Source organism: Ursus arctos, unplaced genomic scaffold (genome assembly GCF_023065955.2).
Source record: "Ursus arctos isolate Adak ecotype North America unplaced genomic scaffold, UrsArc2.0 scaffold_18, whole genome shotgun sequence".
NCBI lineage: Eukaryota > Metazoa > Chordata > Mammalia > Carnivora > Ursidae > Ursus > Ursus arctos.
In genome coordinates this window covers 18,689,248-18,709,642 of record NW_026622852.1, presented here as the reverse complement: position 1 = coordinate 18,709,642, position 20,395 = coordinate 18,689,248, and the positions used below count along the sequence as shown (strand labels likewise).

Genomic DNA, 20,395 nt, shown 5'->3' with positions numbered 1-20,395 from the left:
AGCCTGCTGGGGGCAGAGTCGTAGAGGTCTTAGGGGATAGGCCCCGCGGAGGGAAGGAGCCAATCAAAGTGGGCACCCTGATTTCCGCGTTCAGGCGAACAAGCAAAGGCATGTGGGCCTCGAGCCTCCATGCTTGAGAATTTCAGGGTGGGGCTGCAGCTGGCGCGGAGGCAAACACGCACGGAAAGGGCGCCTTCCGGCCGCTCAGCTGTGGGGGAACAGAGCAGGACTTGCAGCTCTGAAAGCTGGCTTCTGCAGGGCTTCGGGCTCTGAAGCGCCAGTGGAAGGCCTGCGGAGTCAGGGGCTTCGCGGGCTACATTCCATTTTGTATTCGGGGCCAAGACCCGCATGGAGGGACCACACTTCGATTTCACCGGTTTCACGTGCGCAACAGGCGCCTCCTCTGTGGGGTCTCCAGGCGGCTCTGGATTGGTTAATTATTTAGAACAAGCGGAATCGTTCTCAGGTGGCCTGCTTCTGAGGCAAAGAAAGCCAGGCTGGAAGCAGACCCTGAAGATGCCGGCTCGCATGGGAGCGTGGGTGCTGTGTCACTGGAGAGAACCCACATTCGGTTTCGCACCTTGGACATGGAGTTGGAGCGGTTTTCATAAACTCCCGCGGAAGGAAGAATAAGGCAAGACCTGGTGAGTAAGACCGCTACAAGGGCAGATTTCAAAGTTTTAGTGAAGTTTTTCCTAGAGGTGATATGATGCATGGATGGACCCCCTCCCCCCGTAAGTTAAATGGAATAGTACCAAAATTAATCTCTAAAAGACAGATTTCTGGAGTTAGGTTCACAGGCTAAGAATGCTGAAAAACTGGCATTGGCTGTCCCCACGTGAAGCCAAAGTCAAGCTTTCCTCTGTCTAGCCTCTTTGCTTCAGACACCACTGAATTTCTGCTGTGGTTTTTGGTCATGGCGCTGAGTTCCAGGACCATCATTTTGAAATGGGTCAAATTGTTCACAAGATGCATTATCGGATTATATACAACATATACGTAATAGATTGGAAATTCCAGTTGTTAACTAAGACTTTGGAGTGGATTTATTTTGTTTGGAATTACTGAAGAGAACTCCAACGCAGTGGCTACACATGCATCACGTTGTTGAAGGCTGGTGTCTAATTTGGAAGTCTGGCTTGCTCTTCCTGGAGTCAAAGCGATTGAACAAACTGAGAAGACATCCACATTACCATTACATATACAGTATAATAAAAAGCATGCTGTGAGTTTATTTTAAAATTGAGTGTATGGCTGCAGTCAGATTGCTCACTAAGGATTTTAACATAGCTGAAAAGCCATTCTCTAGAGAGATTCTTTTATATTTCCCTTGAACAGTCTATGTCCGCTTCTTTGAGTATAGGAATAATATCTGCGTGCTTTCTGTTTCGTTTTATCTTTGTTTACGGAATGCCCTCACTAATTAATCCATACATGAAGATTGTCCCTTTACTACTTGGTTAAATGCTTCTCAGTTTGTTTCTTTGTATTTGAAAACGTGTTTCCACTTGCTCCTTGGTTCCTAGGGTTGGGACTGAATCTCTGAGTCTATTTAGGTTGGCTTGAAAGTGCTATTAGGAATTAAATGCTTACTATCATTTTGAAATTGTATTATTTAAGGCACTAGAGTGGCAGCACTAGACAACATTATGGCAAATATAAGCCTTTCAGTTCCTTGCTTTTACACTTTAATCAGAGGCATTTTAGTCCTTAAAAGCCAACAGCTGAGCAGAGTATTTTCGGTGCCTTTGCAAACAGGAAGTGACCCTTTTCAGTCCTAGAAGAAGTGGAGTCAGGGAGCGGCCTCAGCTACTTTTCGCAATCACCCTAAGGGTTAAAACTACAAACAAAACCGGTTTAAAGGACAGACTTTTTGTTGTAACAAAATGTGCTTCTTTTGTTTCCTTGAAAAATCTCCCACAAGGGTTGTATCTGGGAGAGACTTTGTAGCATTAGACTTGGAGCAGAGCTCTTGTTGTTCATTTCTTTTCTTTTGTTCTGACTAGGAGGGATGGGCCTTTGTAAGTTCTAGACAGGAAACTTACAATTTTCCACCAATTTTACTTAATAAAGTGCAGCAGTTAATCCTTATGCCGGTCTTGTCCGCAGAGTGTAAGTACTCCACTTTTCCAACAGAGGGCAGTGTGGCTTTGCTGAACAACACGAACTCTGGCTGAGTCCCAAGGTTTGGAAAACTGTCCTCTGCAAAGAGCAAAAAGGACACTAGGAAACAATTTCTTTCTTTCAATTCTACTTCTCTAGCTTTGACTACAGAGGGTTTTTTTTTTTTTTTTTTTTTTTTGTGAAAATTATTAAAAAAAAAAATCTTTTTCCTTTCACGTGTCTCAGCCCACGGAAGGAATGGAGAAAATAAAGGCAGAATGCATAGAGAGTGCGTTCTGACCAAGGCGTTATACAGATTTGCCCATTGCTGTACCAGCCCTTCTTGATCCTTCTATGTTCACATTGAGCCTTGGGATAAGGAAAGAGCCCATGGTTGGACGGGCTGTATCTATGCTGAGATTCCTTTTGTACATTTTTCTGGGCATTTTGAGTTATTTCCTTGACAGAAGAGCAGCTTTGTGTAAATTATGATATAAAATTTGGTGTTGGTAGGCTTACATGCAAGTCTCTTAAAAGACTCTCAGTTTGTCCACCTGAGTACTAAGACTACCTTCTTAGCCTGAAATCTTCATGAAATGCTAGTTGGTTGATGTAACTAATAGGTATTGAATATTTATTTTGAAATTACAAACTGCATATAATTCCATTTAATTTTTAAAACCTCTTTAAGAGTTGGACATTATGAATATTATTTTATAGGGGAAGAAATAGAGTCAGCGAGGTCAAGTAACCTCTTTAAATCACCCAGCCAGCAAGTGGCAGAGCTAGGAATTGAACTCGGGGCTCTCTGATGTGAAAGGCTGGCTTTGTTCCAAATCTCCAAGTTTCTCAAGTTCTTGACCCTCTGGTAAGGGACTGGCTCTGAAAATTCTGGAGTATCCAGGCTATTGCAAGTTGGAATCCTAGAAAACCTTGACTCTACATGTTGATAGCATAGACATACATAGCTAGGGTGCTCAGTGACTCTCAACTCCTTTTGTTTGGTTTGGTTTTTCTTTAGAAAATGTGCTTTTTCATGACTTCTTTTCAGCTGTGCCTGGATGAAAAGGCTTTATAGGCAAAGCAGTTTTTAACATAGGAAATCGAGGCTCAGCAAATCGACATAGAGGTCCCCTGCTCATATAGCTTATAGTGTGATTTGAACTCATGTATGTCTGGCTGAAATATGAAGCTTTTCCTATCATTTAAGGTTCCTGTATGGATAGAGAAATACTAGAGAAGTATACTAGAGGAAGAGGAAGAGATTTCCTGAAGAACTGCTCCTAAGGGAATATTATCTAGGCCACCTGGAGGAAAGAGTCAGCCAAAGAGAAGGCCAGTAGTAGTAGTAGAACCATTGAAAATTCTCGAAGGAGAGCAAGTGAGACACAGATGGGGGTGGGGGGGGGGGCTCAAGCTTCAGAAGAAAATTGACATCTCAGATGTCCTCGTCAGACCCCAGACCATCAGCCGAAATGGTGTAGATTGCATTAGCCTCTCTATTAGTTGAATTTCTTTCCCCTAAATAGGACAACCTGCCTTTTGAAGAGCGTTCTTATTGTCTCCGAGAGCCTCTTGTCTTTTCCTTTCCATTTTTTTTTCGTAATGAGTAAACACAGAGGTCCAGGCAGTCAGAGGTGGAAGCCAAACATAAGTGTTTTCAAAAAGCATCTGAAATAAACACTGAAGTACCGTATCTCATAACCCTACACAAAACTGACAGTAGCCAGCTGTTGTCTGAGCTAAACACCATCCTAAAGAGCCAAGAGGCACGAGGCGAAAAGGAAGAAAGTGAAAATAACTCCTCTCCTACTGAACCATAGATGACAGATCAGCCAAAAAGGACCCTGGAGGAAGCAAGAGTCAATGAGGCGAAAGTCCTTGCAAATGACCCCTGCTTGCTTCCCTTTGCCACTCCAGAAATCATCCACCCAAATGGCCTTTTATTGGTGCAGTATCTGAATGCAGCTTTTTCCACCCCAATTCTATGTACTTATTCAGAATCTTGCCATAATTATATGTCCTATCACCAAATTTCTCAAGATTTTGGGCTTTTTCTTAGGGCTTTTCTCTTACCCTATTTTCTGTATTTTCATATCTCCGCTGCTTTCACTCCCCCAAAATATGGAAAGCAAACAAAACTTAAGACCTCTTCTTAGCCTCATCCTAATGTAGTCTATGGTCAGAAAAAAATTTTTGGACACTCAGAAGCTTTCTAAACTAAACCTGTGTACTCCTTTCTTCAGAAAATAGAAATTTACTATTATTTAAAATATGAATCCTGGTTGGTGATTGAGGGGAACTCTAAGACTTTTATTTGGCCTAAGGTTAAGAAAAGCTAAATTCAAGGGTCTGTTTCATCTTAGTGGTACTAAGAGTAGAGATTTGTCTTAGGTAGCCATTTTATTTAGCACAACACCATGAAGTTTATTGGGGGGGGGGGGGGAGGCGTGTGTACATAAAGGTACATCCAGGAGCTAATGTGAGGAAAAGATTTGAAAGCTAGATTGTCACAGGTAATAAAGTCACATCATTTTGAATCACTCCTGTGAAGAGACAGAGGTTTGCTTATTCGTCCTTGGATTGTGGAAAAGAGAGGATGAGTCTTCAGAGAATGGGTCTATAGCATGGTAAGAGACTGGGGTTTAGGGAAAAGTATGCCTCTGAAGCCACGATCCTGTGGTGACTCTGGCCAAAGACTATTCAGGCCATGCGATCTAACGTTGCCTTTCCAGTAGGTTGATATTCTGTGCTCCAGTACAGTCACCCTATGATGTCTAACCCTTCAGTACGAGTTCGTTATGTGCCCGATGATGTAGTAAGATGAGCGACAATAGCCAACAGTGGTTCAGAAAGAGGACAACAGACACAAGAACAGGGATAGTGGGAAAGTACTGAGAAATTGGTGAATATAGAAATGCACAAAGAGAAGAGACGAGAACAGTGAGCCCCACCCTCACCTCAAGTTCACAGGTGCTCCAAGAGAATGTAGACCATACCACAGTACATGGGGTAGAGGAGTCATTTTATTTAGTTACTAACGAGGGAAAGGACCATTGAGGACTGTGGTTAGCTAATTATCTGTTTGCCCTTTTATGTTGAACTCAAATGAGTTTTGGACAAATATTTTTTTTATTTTTTATTTTATTTATTTATTTTTAGTTGACATGAAATTGTTGATGAGCTCTGTGTATTTGCTCTGCTGAATGCCGATCTAAACTGAGTTGGAAAGAGAGGATCTACTCAAGTGATTTTTAGTTTGATTATCAATTTCCAGGAGGACATTTAGCCCTTGTTTTTTTATAGCTTGGGCCAGGCATATACACTTAGATTTACTTTTACATACTTTCTGAGTAAAACATACAGTTGTCTATGTCTTCTCCAATAATGAAGACTTTTAAACTTCTACCCTCGTCCTCTCATCCATTTCTTTTATAGGGTGTGGCTGCTTCCCATAATACCAGGTGTTAAAGAAAACTGAAGCATATTAAAATTTTTTCTTAAGGGTTTTTTAACATTTATTTGAACGGAGCTGTATCCAGTCTCACAGATAGAAGGGAGCACTGAGGAGACCGACAAAGTGAAAGACTTGCAGGCAGAAGGGAGTGCAAACAAGGAAGGTTAACTAGGCAGATAGCAGGCTGGTTATTGGCAGGTTACTTTCCTTCAGGCATTGGCAGGGGTCTATCAGGAAGATTACCTAACTCGTGCTGATCAGGCCATTCCTGATTGACTGGCTGAAGGTTCCATTTCTGGGAGAGGTGGAACTGTAAGTCTTGGTTTGGTGTTGTGGGGTGTAGCACAAACATTTGGGGCCTGTTTCCTTGTTTTTAAATACAGCTATGTGTCATTTGCTATTGCTATGAAAAACCTTGCTCAATGCTGATTAGTGTAAAAAAACAAGCGATGCAAGAAAGTAAACCATTTTGTTAGGCTCCACAGGTCCTGCCATGATGCTCTAAAAAGAATTTTTTTTTTTTTTTTTTAAGAAGCCATTGGTGTGCCATCTTTTTTTGTTTGTTTGTTTATTCTAGAAGTCCAAACTCTTTTCTTCTCTTCATACCCTGACACTGTTATGAGCCCTGGTTCCTTTCCTTTCCCTGTTAGGAGTCTGGAATCAGGTGTTGACCCCAGTCCTGTGATTGTTTCCTTCTGAACACATTCCACAAGTCTGTTAGTTTTATTTGGCCCTGAAATATTTACTTGCTCCAGTCTTACCTAATCTTTCTTTAGGCTTTCTATTTTGGGTTTGATTTTCCTGATATTTCCTTTTTGCCATTTGTCTGACTCTAGCTCTAAGCAGTTGTGTTTCCCAGCTTGACTTTGAGTTGGTGGAGCATTCAGATTGTGGTGACTGAAGACCCCTGCTTTTCAGAGCTGTCTGGGTATCCTATTCCTGGCATGTCCACTTGAGCAGTTTCCATATTTTCTTCCATGCATTCTTTCTTTGGGTGGACATGCCAGGGTGAGGACTCCTCTTCGGTTGGAGGGGTTGATCTCTTTTTCCTGCACATTGGCATCCTCACTGGTGTGTCACTCAGCTCCGGCTGTGGGCACTCTGCCTATCTGGCACTTGGCTGTGCTGTTCCTGGGCAGTTCTCACTCCTGCACCTGCTGCTGGTCTCTTGTCCAGGCCATCCAGGTCACCTGTGCAGTGTTGGCAGTGACCTCCCATCTAGTTGCCTAGCATAGAAGGGTCGCCATTTGAGTAACCATTCTTTCAGAACAAGCAGAGAGGCAGAACCCTCTTAAATTAAATTGCTTTTATTACTGGCTCGAGGGACTATACTTCCGGTTGGATAGTACTGTGTTGGGGTCATGTATTAGAAGCAGGAGTGAATGAAGCAGATTCAAAGATGAATCCTTTTAACTCTCCACTCCACAGGGCTAGTTTGCCTAATAGGTGGAATATGATTTCCAGAGCCTCAATGGGTAGAAATCTTCCACTTGCTCTGTAGTTAGGCTAGTCACATGTTCTGGTTTGCCCAGGCTTTAATCTGCTGTCTTGGCATTTTGGCCATTTAGAACAGATTTTCTACTTTTAAATAAATTACTACCATTAATACCTACATTAAAATAAGCCACGGCATAACCCCAAATTCCTGGATAACGTGAAGAACCAGGAAACTGTGACGGTACTAAACGGGATCGGTTATAGACCAGCAGCCCTCTCCAAAGGAGATAGGCCATTTATGGCCATCATGTGAATTCAAAATTAGGTGTCTGAAATGGTTTTTACAAATTTATTTGTTTTCACTGAAGTAAGATATGCTTATATTTAGAAAGATAAGTTTTCCTGTAAGGCATTAGAAAACCCAGCACCTCTGTGACATACCAGTCCTACCCCAACAGACCATCTGTTTCTTCTTTCAGACAATTTTTCAGTCATTCAGAAATTTTGTCTGATACTTGGCTTTTCATTTTTCTGTATTGATACTTTGTTTCTTAAATTTTGAAATGTAGGCATTATCCTGAGCTGAGCCATTTTATGTCAACTATTGTAAAACATAGATAATAACTAATAGTTACTATTATAAAATGGAGTTAATAATTATCACTAAATGTAGGATGAATGAATAAGTAAATATATTTAAATCCCTGCCAACCTCAAAATGCTATAATTAGACAAAGAGGTGAGATATGAAGAATAATTATCAGCCATCATTATGAAATTTATAGAGTTGAATTTCTTTCTGGGAGGCAAAATTTACAAATTTCTCTCACAAAACGAGGTTTCCACTCCAGTTGCTTGATATTACAATTAACTAAGGCAACCACAATCTGATTATTACATGTTTTTATCAGGTCAGCTTCTTGATCGTAGGAATTATCAATAGATCCGGATTTTAACTTCAGGGGGCTTTGAGGACTTAATGGCTTTTAATCCCTCTCTCTCCCATCAGAAATCACTTTGGCTTATTGTTGGCTTAGAATTCTGAGCCCAGGAACTAGATTCAAATCTCAGTTCTATTTATTGATTCAGTAATTTTCAGCAAAATAATTGCAATAAATTGTATTTTTTTCCCCAATGGATGAAACAATACAAGACTGTCATAAGGATTAGATGGGAAAGCACATCTGAAATAAAATGTGATAAACCAATTTTGATTAATATGCGCACGTGTGTGCGCACACATACACGCACACATACACGCACACATACACGCACACATACACGCACACATACACGCACACATACACACACACATACACACGGAATTGTGAATATGGAAATAAGAGATAATCCTGTTTTCTTTATAAAACCATAGTTTTTAAATGTGAAATTTCTCATTTTTGAGTTCCAATTGTGATTAAGGCCTGGAAGATTTCCCTTTGAAGGAATGCCTGTTCCTAGAGGGTACTGTGGCGGGAGACTATGCTTTGATATAATTCCTACACATATCAGCAGAACTGTCATTACAGAAATATTCATAAGTGACCTCATAAGCACCAAGGCACCTAGTAAGTTAACATCTCCCAGAAGCAGGTTGAGCATATAGAAGGGGCAGAGTTGTCGATGCTTAATATTTCTGAATGAGAATAGTGGATTCTATCCATCTGTAATCCACATTCACCGGTAACACTTTAGGGCAGGATTTAGCTAAGCAGATTAGTAATAAAGTTGAATGTGAAAATAGGAGCCTTGTAACCCTATTGTTGAGGGAATTTGTTTTTTAAGCGATTTGATAATCCTCTGGTCAGACTGATGCAAGAGTGTGGTCTTATAAAGAGAAAATACCATTTTCTCTTTATTCCTTTAATTATAAGTGTAATATATTAATGAATTAATGAAACAAAATATTCAAAGGCATATGGAACGAAATGTAGGCTATTGACTGAATATTTGCATCTACCCCAAATTCATATATTGAAATATAACCCCTAATGTAGTCGTATTTGGTGGTAGGACCAAGGGTAGTCTACCCTTGGGGGGTAGACTGGGTCATGAGAGTGGAGCCCCCATGAGTGGGATTAGTGCTCCCTGTTCTTCCACGTAAGGTTAGAGCCAGGAAGTAGGCCCTCCCAGATGCTGTATCTGCCGACACCTTGATCTTGGACCCCCCTCCCCCCTACTGTGAGAAATAAGTTGTTTACAAGCCACTCAGCCTATAGTGTTTTGTTTTATCAGCCTAAAGGGACTAAGATGTTGTAGACATCCTCTTGCTAGCTTCCTCTTGATTCTTTTCCCCAGAGGTAACTATTGTTGCCGTTTTTAATATTCCAAACTCTTTTCTATGAATTCATATATATATGTCCTGTCCTTTGTAAGCACTGGCACTTCTAAGTAAAAGAAGGCCGTCCTAAGCTTTATTCTTCTTCTTCCTTTTTTTTTTTTTTTTTTTTAAGAAGTAACTCAGGTTGTCCAGTCAAAGCATCCTTTAGTTTAAATCATTGTTTTACTACTATCTAGCTGAACTTCAACATATTTCTTAAATTTTCTCATCTCAAAATTCACTCACTTGTGAAACCAAAGTAAAAATACTGTGTAAAGTTATAAAGAGTAAATTAGGGGGTATTTGCAGGTTACTGAAAAGAATAAATATATCCTCTAAGGACTAGAATAATGGCAGAAACAGTGTATTAGTTCCCATCTCTTCTTTGCTCTCATTGGCTTTCTTATTTCCACTGCTGATTACAATTATGTTAAGAATGTATTGCTGTCTCCTTGAGGAAGATGTTGGATCTGTAGTATTAAAGATTATCCGGGCAGAATGGAAAGGAAGGCTTTAGATTTTTTAAGTCCTAGAAAATTGGAATTGGACAGATGGAAATAGTGGATCATTTAGTCCAGTACTTCTCCTCCCTGTCTTCCTCCCTGTCTTCCTCCCTGTCTTCCTCCCTGTCTTCCTCCCTGTCTTCCTCCCTGTCTTCCTCCCTGTCTTCCTCCCTGTCTTCCTCCCTGTCTTCCTCCCTCTCCTCCTCCCTGTCTTCCTCCCTCTCCTCCTCCCTCTCCTCCTCCCTCTCCTCCTCCCTCTCCTCCTCCCTCTCCTCCTCCCTCTCCTCCTCCCTCTCCTCCTCCCTCCTTTTTTAAGGAAGAGTCGTTTAAAGGAGATGTAACTGGAGCTGCTGGTAGAGTGGGGGGGCTGTGCACAAAGTAGAGTCTCATTGCTCAGCCTCCATTTTGTTTTCTGAAGAATCTGAGGGGTCTCCCCCAAATCCTACATGAATCTGAAAAATGATCCATCTCCTCCAAACCCTCTCATTTGTCAGAGGTGGAACACGTGTACTGCATTATTCATTTCAAAGTCAGGTGGTCATCAGAATTTAGGGCATTTGGCCTGATTGGAAATTGCCACCTTTGACCTTTCAACTGGAATCTACCACACCTTGAAAAATGGACCAGTGATTCCTGGATCTGCAGTTGCTTGTGGTCTCTGGGACTGCAGTCCAAATTCCAGGACTCCGAGAGTAGCCAGTGACCTCTCTAGTGGTTTATCAAAGACACCTCAATTTCACTCTGACATTTAATCTGCCACAGAAGCCATTTATTGCTTCATCTTCCCGAGTAACGTGGACACTGTCACTTAATTAACTCACCATTTGACTGCATGTTTAAAACTGTCACGTGGGAAGTAAATTTAGTGCTGTCTTATGATTAATAAAATGCTAAAGTCTCATTTTGTGAGAGCCATGTAGCTTGCACCTGAACAAATCTCCCAGGTTTGTTGTTCTCTGGCTTGAAATTATATGGACCGGCAGGGAAAAGAAGTTCTATTTGTTTTCATATATTTGTTTTTAAAGGCAAGTCAATATGTGTGTGTTGAGTGAGTGTGTGTGGTTAAACTTATAGAGGTGTGTCATATCTTAAATGAAATGAATTATTGTGTCCTTTGATAGGTATGCTTTGTTGAATAGAGATGTTTCAGGGTTCTAAAACTGATAATTGCATATTTATTGAGTAATTATTCATGCTAGGTACAGACCTAGGCTCATTTACATATGCTGTTCCAATGAAACTTCACAGTAATCTGAGAAATAAGCATTGTTCTTCCCATACCACAGATAAGGAGACAAAACTCTGAGACGGGTTGTTTGCACACTGTCATGGGCCTTAATATTGACAGAGACGAGATTGAAATACAGAGGTTGTATGTCTAAATTCTACTTCTGTTTATTCCAGTGGGGGAATTGCTTTGATTAAGACCAGTGAAATTATTATGCTTGGTAGCAAATACGCTTGGAGACCTTGGCCATTGTGTATTTTTTCTCCTGCTTCATGCCTCCCCCTCACAAAGGGGTTTGTGTTGGTTAGCTCCAAGACCACTTCTCTGTTCAGTGATTTGCTGAAAGGACTCGGCATACATTTGCGCACACAGCCAAGATTTATGACAGTGAAAGGATGCAAAACAAGATCAAGATAAACAAAGGATCATGGCACATGGGCAAAGTCTGGAGGAAGCCCGGCGCAAGCTTCCAAGGGTCCTTTCCCAATGGAATCACAATAGATGCACTGAGTTTTTCCAGGAGTGAGTTGTGATGATGTGTCAAGGATTGTCTCCTGGGGAAGCTCATTAAGGGCTCAGTACCCTCTAGGTTTTGGGGACTAGTTACAGATGCACTCTGACTAGCATGTACCAAAATTCCAGACTCCCAGAAAGGCAGTAGATGTTCGGCATGAACCACATTGTTGACACAAACAACTTAGGCACAGTGAGCTCTTGTTATCATTTAAAAGAGATTTTTATATCCGAGTCGGGAACCACATACCAGTCAAGTTCTCAGGTGCCAGCCAAGGGTCAAGTTTATTATCAGGCCTTTCTAAGGATAGCAGTCTCAGGGTTAATATGCTAATCACCTCCCCTCCCAGGATTCAAACGATCTCATCTCATCGAATGACCCCATGTTAAAATATTTTGTCATTTGCAATTCTTGAAATTAAGTCAGGAAAGGAGTGAGACTCATGCCTTAAAGTGCTGAAAGGGACACGATACATGCCAGAAATATGCCAAAACATCATTTACTTAGAGATTTTTCTGTTTTCCATCCTTCCTTGATTTACTCTCAAAGTGTTTACTGACCATCTATTATGTTAGGAAACCACAGAGCATAGTAATTAAGATCATAGGCTGTGAATCCAAATGTCTGGGTTTAAATTCTCATTCTGCCATTCATGAGTTACATGATTCTTTACTTTTCTATGGTCAGGTTTTCACATCTGTAAAATGGGGATGGTAATAGTGCCAACCTTATAGGATTAGGAAAGATATGAGTTAATAGGCTGTTTGCTACATGGTATGTGAATAATAAAGGTGAGCTCCTACTGTTATATTCCATGATTGTGCTGGCTCTGGGTATAGAATGAAGAATAGGACAGATAGGGTTCCTGCTATAATAGAACTTTTAGCCTACTGGATAATAGAGGCAAACGAGCATGAAATTATCTAGAGACTGAAAACTTCTTAGTGGGTAAAATTTTGGGTACTAGGAGAGCACATCGAAGAAACGGATTCCAGCTGAGAGGAACGTAAGTGGACCTCAGAGTGAAGGGAGAGGGAGATTATGCCAGGCCAAAGGACATCCTAGGCAAAAGGCATTCAAGGGGAGTCGCAGGGGAAGAGAGAATTGTCTATTTGAATAAATGAAATAATACATGGAGTGGTTGGAGAAGAGATGAGCTTGTAGAGTGAAGCGGGGACCATATAATGAAGGGCCTTGTAGGCCCTCTTCTCGAGTTTTTACTTGGCCTGAGGATAATGAGGAGTCATGCAGGGACTGAACTTAGGGACAAAACCCTTTGGAAACCAAGCCGGCATGATCCGGATGCAGCTTTCTTCCATATGTGTGGCTCCCCTTCTGAAGATTACATTGTCAGCTTCCCTTAGCAAAAGATAGCAGTGACTCCTCTCCCTTTGCACTTCGTCCCTGAGCGGAGATGGGGAACGTTCTGGGCCAGGGCTGAGGCAATTTTAGGGGCTGCCAACAATAGATCAGACCTGCTTCAGTTTGTCTCTCACTATGAGAATTCTAGACATGAGCATAATAAAAGGACAGAATGGGGACACTTGCTTTTATTCATGTCTAGTAAAACTGGTGAAATCGCCTATCTACAACATAATCTGGCCCCCTAGACTGGAGCCTGGGGGATGGTTTCTAGGCTTTAGGAGGATATTTGATTCTGTTGTTTCTTGACCTCCTGAGTTTTTGATTGGTAGTTGATTCCATTTTCTTCCCATATGCTTCTCTTTGTAGTGGTCTGCTTTATACTTTGTTATTTGCTTTTTAAAATCATGCTCATACACATAAGGAAATTATTTATTTTGACCACATCAGCCATAATAATGGATATGTCATTATTTGTAGGGTAAAGCGAAGTGAAAATTAGTAATTACTTGCTGTTTTTGCTGCTTTTTACTTTGGCTATATTGCCACTTGTCTGTAAGATACATTTTTCCATTTGGTTCTAAGTAAAAATGTCATCTTAGGCTAATTTTATACAATGTATAACCATTACACTAAAATTTCTAATTGCTTTTTAGGTGAGGCCATTGCAGTATTTTTTTAGGCAGAAGGATCCCCATCCAAGTCCCCACATTTTAGGAAGACCTTTCATGCCTGTCTGTGTCTGCCTGTCTTTGTCTCTCTCTCTCACACCCCTCCCCCCCGACCCATGTTGAGGGATTCACAGGCAACCCTCTTACCTTAGATCCAGTCCTCAGGTGGCATAGAGAAGCCTACAGTCTCAAGCATTCATTCTCACGTTTAGCACAGCCTAAATGGGGTAGAACTTCTCCGTATCTTTCCCCGTGTCTTTGAAATCAAAGGTGACTGAATGTAAACGTAGTCGATGTTTGTGGGTAGGGCTGCGGCTGACGGTACAGACGGGGGCTGCTTCAGAGTGAGGAGGATTTGAGAAATGGAGGCACTTTTATAGATAAAAGACAAATCAATTTAAGTGTCAGATCTTCTTCTGTGAGCATGAACATGAAAGATCTTGCATAATGAAGTAATTTTAGTCTCAGAAATATAAATGTCCATTTTCTTGCTTATCTTATTCTAATGCATGTTTCCAGAGGTTCTCATGAATTAGCCCAATATTGGCAACCGCTGCATGTGACAGCTGAGGAACCTTATCCGAGGTCTAGATCTCGCTGTCTGCTATGGTAGCCAATAGCCACAGGTGGCTATTAAAATTAATTAAGATGAAAAAACATTAAAATTTTGTTCTTCAGTTGCACAAGCCACATTTCACGTGCTCAGTCTCCATGTGGCTAGTGTACCGAATAACCTATATAGGAAATATTTCCATCAGTGTAGTAGGTTCTTTGGGACCACACCTGTCTAGACATAACATGCAATACTTCACTTCTTTATCAGGGCTGTGTTCTGGCAACCATATGGACATTGCATACTTGAATTATGAATAGTTATAATTAAATATTTAATTTTAATTTGTAAGTTTTAAATATTTAGTTATTTGTTCTGTTTGCCTCCATTTGTACTTTTTCCCTGCACCCTGAGAATGGCAGCTGAGATTTATAAGGCTCTTGTCCTTTCTTAAGGTGACTTGTGTGTTAGGAATCCTGGTTTTTGTGGGCCTTGTCTTAATTGCACTATTCGGAAATTTTTGGCTCTGTATGAACCAGATTCATGATAATGATGGATAGAAACATTTGATAGCCACTTGAAACTATGTAATATGATATTTTCTTGTACAGCTCGCCTAATACATACTTCTAATAATGTGGATAAGCTTATTAAAAGTTTCTTCGTAATCAGCATGCTAAGACATCATGTCTAGCTTAATAAGGCAGATGTTATGGTAGTTCCTTACGGGCCTGCAAATCTGATTCCATACTGTGGCCATTAGAGATACCAAAACAGCTTCCTGCTCAACTTTGATTGTAGGGGCCATTGATGTTCCGTGAAATTTAGAAGTGAACAAAAGGATATCATTTTATCTCATGATTTGAATCTGTTTCTCTCTAGCACTACACACACATACAAGCACATGTGCACATGGGCACACACATGTGGACACACACACGCTGGATTATGTCTTTTTCTATAATGGAAGAAAAGATCCATGGCTTTAGGAATGGCTGACTGATCATGTTGTGGTCACTTCCAGGTGTCTGCCACATGGTCTTTTGCTTGCTTTAAATGATGTCATATGGTTTTTGTCCTAACAGAACATCTTAGAGAGGTGTTTGTGTAGGGGAAATATTAATACAGCAAGTCTGAGATCTTTACATCATTAATGAACCTTTTTCATTCCACTGAGACCTTGAGGACTTATAAAATCGGAAAACCTTGTTTATTGTTATTGTTAGAGTTCTCACACCCTCCATGCGTTCAAGGAAATAGGTAGACTGGGATCCTCTTATGTATTTTAAAAAATCTTCTCCTACAAGTCTCCTTCGAAGCTGGATTTTTCGAAGTGAAAGGGAAGAAATAAAACGTTTGTGTTTTGGCAAAAAGATGTCCAGCTCTTTGAAGAGAATCATGGAAAGACTGGAAGCTGGCAAATGTGGTCAGTATCTTAGGAAAATTGCATTTATTGTTTACATTTATAACTCAGACTTTTGGTCTTGTTTATGGAACATTTCCACACAAGGCTCATTGATTCTCAGATTGCTGAATCACAAAGCAGCTGCTCCTATTAGGAGCACAGTTATTTAACTTACTACTGATTACCTCATGAGCACATAATTTCTCAGTCATAGTCTCTGATAGATTGTTCTTGATCTTGAGGTCATTTTTAACAGGGCAGAAAAGCTGTTCCCATAACCTGCCCATCCATGTGGCAATATTTGGATGTCATTTGTCCCTGCTTATCATCTCTATTAGAAGAACAGCTTTTTTAGGAGGAAAACAGGTATTTGGTATATCTGTTCAAATCAGCACTGGACCAGCATTCTCTTAATATTTAGGATGATGATAAACCGAATCAGAACTGCCATAAAATTTGTTTTGGTGGTGAAGTGGGGGTGGGATAGGAAACTACAAACAAATAAAGTGCTTCTTAAGTCCTTAATGGAAACGGTAATAAAAATTATAACAATATTGCCGACACTCATTAGCTAGACAGGGCAACACTTTTGTAAAGCTATGATTCATCTCCTTGTTCTGAAGTGGTTACACAATGACAATGATTTTGAGTTAATTGTCCATTGTGATACAAATTTTGGGCCTGTGGCTTCATTAATTATAAGCTTCTGTCTATGTCAGATTGTCTCGTGTTATACTTATTTGCATAAACTGAAGAGCACCTACAAAAGGTTTGCTTGCATTTTCTCAAATGTGGCATGTAGGTCATTGAATATCCCTATGGAAAGGATGAACCCAGATGGCACTGTGCTGGCACACCACCTGGTGTGGCTGAAGCCCTTTGGCGGGAACACTGGGAGATCTCTGGATAAGAAGGGCTCTGAATGGTAAGGGACTCAACATGTTCAAAGTCCTCTACTTTTAGAGGAAATGAAGTGTTCGAGAAAAGGTCATCTTTGGAATCAGAGTAATCTAGGTTCAGTCTCTGCTCTGCCCCCTTAGAGCCTGTGGGTTTGTAGAGTACGTAACCTTTTATAAAGATGAAAACTTCTTACTTTCTTATTGGAGGATAATGTCCCCCATCTAATAGGGTCAAGTTAATGAGAATTGAAATATGGAACCAGTAGGTGACAGTCAGTGACTGGATGACATTGGATTCACCTGTGCAGTTGCTCATTATCAATTCTTGACACTGACCTCTACCTGCCAGCATTTTATCCCCTAAACTCCTTGATGTGCATATGTAAATAGACACATGTTGTTCAGCCACAACCAGTGGAAAAATTGTGAAAAGGACAGTCCTAATGAAATAAGGATCCAAAGAATCCATTGAATGATGCTGGAAAAGTCTTACTGTGCTTTAGAATTCCTTTGGGATTTGGTAAATATAAGCTAGAAAGAGAAATAGAAAAGAGAAGAGCTAAAAACCTTAACCCTTCAAAATCCAAAGATGAAAAATATTACACAAAGGCAGTGTTTCATTGTTATCAATTATTCATTGATTCTTTAAAGTAATAATAATAAACATCCTTGAGGCTGCTGTGCAACATGAGCTCAGAGCTAGGGCAATGGCAAAATAAAGATGTAATAAATATAATTGATATTCACTGGTTCTATGTTACTAATGAAACAACCTATATAACTGAGCAGAAAAATGTCTTGTAAAAGGGACTGAAATTATCTCTTTGGGTTTGAAAAAGTATATTTCTCCCCATGGAAATTTGCCGTGAACCAAAATAGCACATACTAATAGTTATCATTTACAGAGGGCCCACTATGTAATGATGCTTTTTATTTCTAATCCCTATGGCAACCTTGCAAGGCGGTTTTCATTATCCCTATGTTCCTGATGAGGAAATTGAGCTTGGGAAGGGTCAAATAATTGTCCAAGGAAAATTTTACAAAGCTACCAGGAATAAAATTTGTGTTTGGAATGCCTCAGATGTCACTCTTACTAGGTCCCTTGTCATTCTTCCAGTAATGACACATTAATATCTCCTTTCATTAACCGATTCAGAGAAGTTATATTCAAGTACTGTGCATTTGCCTTTAAAGGACCAGAAAACAATGAGTATGGATTCCTGTGTGTGGAGTTACAGATTAGGATGGGTGGTTCCTGATGTTTGTGTTTTCAATAAACTTTTGTGTCAGGCACTATGCCAGGCATTCAGAATGAATAAATAAAGCACATTTCATTACTTTCCAGGACTCACAGGCTAGGGCAAGGATGACAAATAGCCAGTCCAAATACCATTCTTCTCTCTCTTGCTTCCAATAGAGAGGTAGCTTGGATTGGATGCTGGTCAGGTAAGCTTCTCCACAATTCTTTCTCGAAAGTGATTCCAAACAATCTCTAACCATTGATTAAAATTAGCACACAACAGGAATAAAACTCATTTGCCACTCCTGTTTTAGAGAACACATGTAATCAGTCATTTGCAATACAGTGTGACAGGCTTGATAAGAGCTCTGAGTAGCTGTGTCTGTAGTACTACGATTGCTATGGATTCTTAAAGGAGAGGATGATTGCTTCTAAGTCTGGAGAGTAGAAAAGAGCAGGCAGATTCACACAGATTCCTAATCTTAAGGGATGGGTGGGAATAGGATCAGGGATGGGACTAGTGATTTAGGCAGTGGCCAATGAATGGAAAAATTTGTAGGTCATTCTAAAGAGTTTAACATTTGCCCGAGGTATAAGGGTTTTAAGGTTCTGGAAGATTTTATGAAAGGAGTAAATAAATCAGGAAAGCACTTTTAGGAGAGGGGAAGGGTTCATGGGATATTGGCTGAGAAGAAGACCATTGAAATACTGCAATCCATGTTGGATAGAGGCATTGAGAACCTTGATTAGACCGGCAATGGCAGTAATTAGAGACCACCGGTCTGCATGGAAAACAGTTTGTAGAGTTGATACAGAATGATTGGACATAGTGAAGGATGGTGTGAATAAGAAAGTGCTATCTAGCATGACTTTCCAATTTCAGGCTGGGATTAATATTTGATGATAGGAAGAAGAATGAGTTGTGGGAGTGAGAGTTAATGATTTCAATGAGAACAAACTGCAAAGGCACTGATATATGTTGTTATACAGGAATATTTGGAAAACATTTCATTTTTGCGGGCAAGTAGTTGTTTTTAAACTAAACTTTAGAATATTCTCATGAGATATGATTACCATAAAAATTAACTCCTTAATAAATTTTGCATACCACTCATCTTTACTTTTTACATGTTCTCTGTATTGGGAAAAGTTAGAATAAGCAGGGGCTTGAAGTTTATTAATCAAATCCTGAGTATGAAGTTTCATTAGAGGTAATGATTATTGAAGAATCAATCGTATTCCTCCACGTGGATATCAGTGATGATTCTTTTCATTTCTACTCTGGGTTATATCTGCTTTAACATTCTGGGGTGACCATAATTCTAGCTGGTCAACTCCAATAAACTTTTCTTTCTGGAGTATTAATCCATGATGAATCCACTAAGCACTGTCTGTAGAAATCTTTTTGTTACTGAGTTTTTATTTAAATCCCAGTTAACATACAGTGTAATATTAGTTTCAGGTGTATCAAATAGTGATTCAGTATGTCCATGCAACACCCGGCACTCATTACAAGTACACGCCTTAATCTCCATCAACCATTTAACCCTATCCCTCCACCTACCACTTCTCTGGTAACCATCATTATTCTCTATAGTTAGGAGTCTGTTTCTTGGTTTGCCTCCCTTTGTCTCCCCCCCCCCCCCACTTTGCTTGTTTGTTTCTTAAATTCCACATAGGCGTGAAATCATAGGGTATTTGTCTTTCTCTAACTTATTTCACTTAGCATAATACTCTCTAGCTCCATCCATGCCTTTGCAAGTGGCAAGATTTCATTCGTTTTTATGGTTTAGTAATAATCCATTGTATATATACCACATTTTCTTTATCCATTCATCAGTCGATGGGCACTTGGGCTCAGAAATCTTATATTCTTTGTTTTTAGTTGAAAAACATTGAACACCAACTAGAAATCAACAGACTCTAGTCAAAAGTGAAAATACCATGTAGTTGATGATTCCTGATTTATCATGGTCTGATCAGAAATGGATAAATGGCTATTCCAGGTACCTCCTAGAAAGCTCCTTTATATGGAATACCCTGTGTATAGAGGGACCCATCAACTAGAAGACAGTCTTTGAGTTATGTGGTAGTAATAATAGGTAATTTTCTTTATAGTTAAGAACTACTTGGTTTCCTCAAACTATATCTGAATATTTTTACCTTTTATCATGGTGAACCTGTGTGTGTGAGAATTTTTCTTCCTTCCTTCCTTCCTTCCTTCCTTCCTTCCTTCCTTCCTTTCTTTCTTTCTTTCGAACTGCTTCTATGTATTTATGAAGAGAAAGGGCCACCATAAACTTCTCATGTGTGGAAAACATTTCCCCTACTATCATACTGAATTGAGGACAAAAATGACATTGGATAGTTCTAGAGATCCTTTTCTTCTGTGAAACTTGTGTTAAAATTTAGAATTGCCTGCTTTATTTGTATTCTATTCCACTCTATTCTGTTCTAGAATGTACTGTACAATACAAAGACAAGGCATTATTTAACTCTCAGAGAAAGGCATTAGTCCTTCCATTCATCCTTTACTAGAATTATTTATTGAATATCTGCTTTTTGAATATAGTCTCCTACTTTCCAGGGTGGTTGGAATAAGTAGTTTTTTATAACCTAACCTCAAAGAACTTTGGATCCCGTTGTTGAGACAAGAGACATAGTGTTAAATGTTCAAACAATATAAGAAATCTTGTATTTGGT

General features: G+C 39.9%; 1 long non-coding RNA gene across 1 annotated transcript in view; it reads left to right on the top strand.

Annotated features, from left to right (window-relative positions):
- LOC113260564 (uncharacterized) overlaps positions 1-20,395 on the top strand; it is a 332,644-nt gene extending 312,249 nt beyond the window's left edge. The window contains exon 4 of the long non-coding RNA XR_008959891.1: positions 1-20,395. This exon is cut by the window's left edge and continues 16,464 nt beyond it. This is a non-coding gene — a long non-coding RNA (uncharacterized LOC113260564).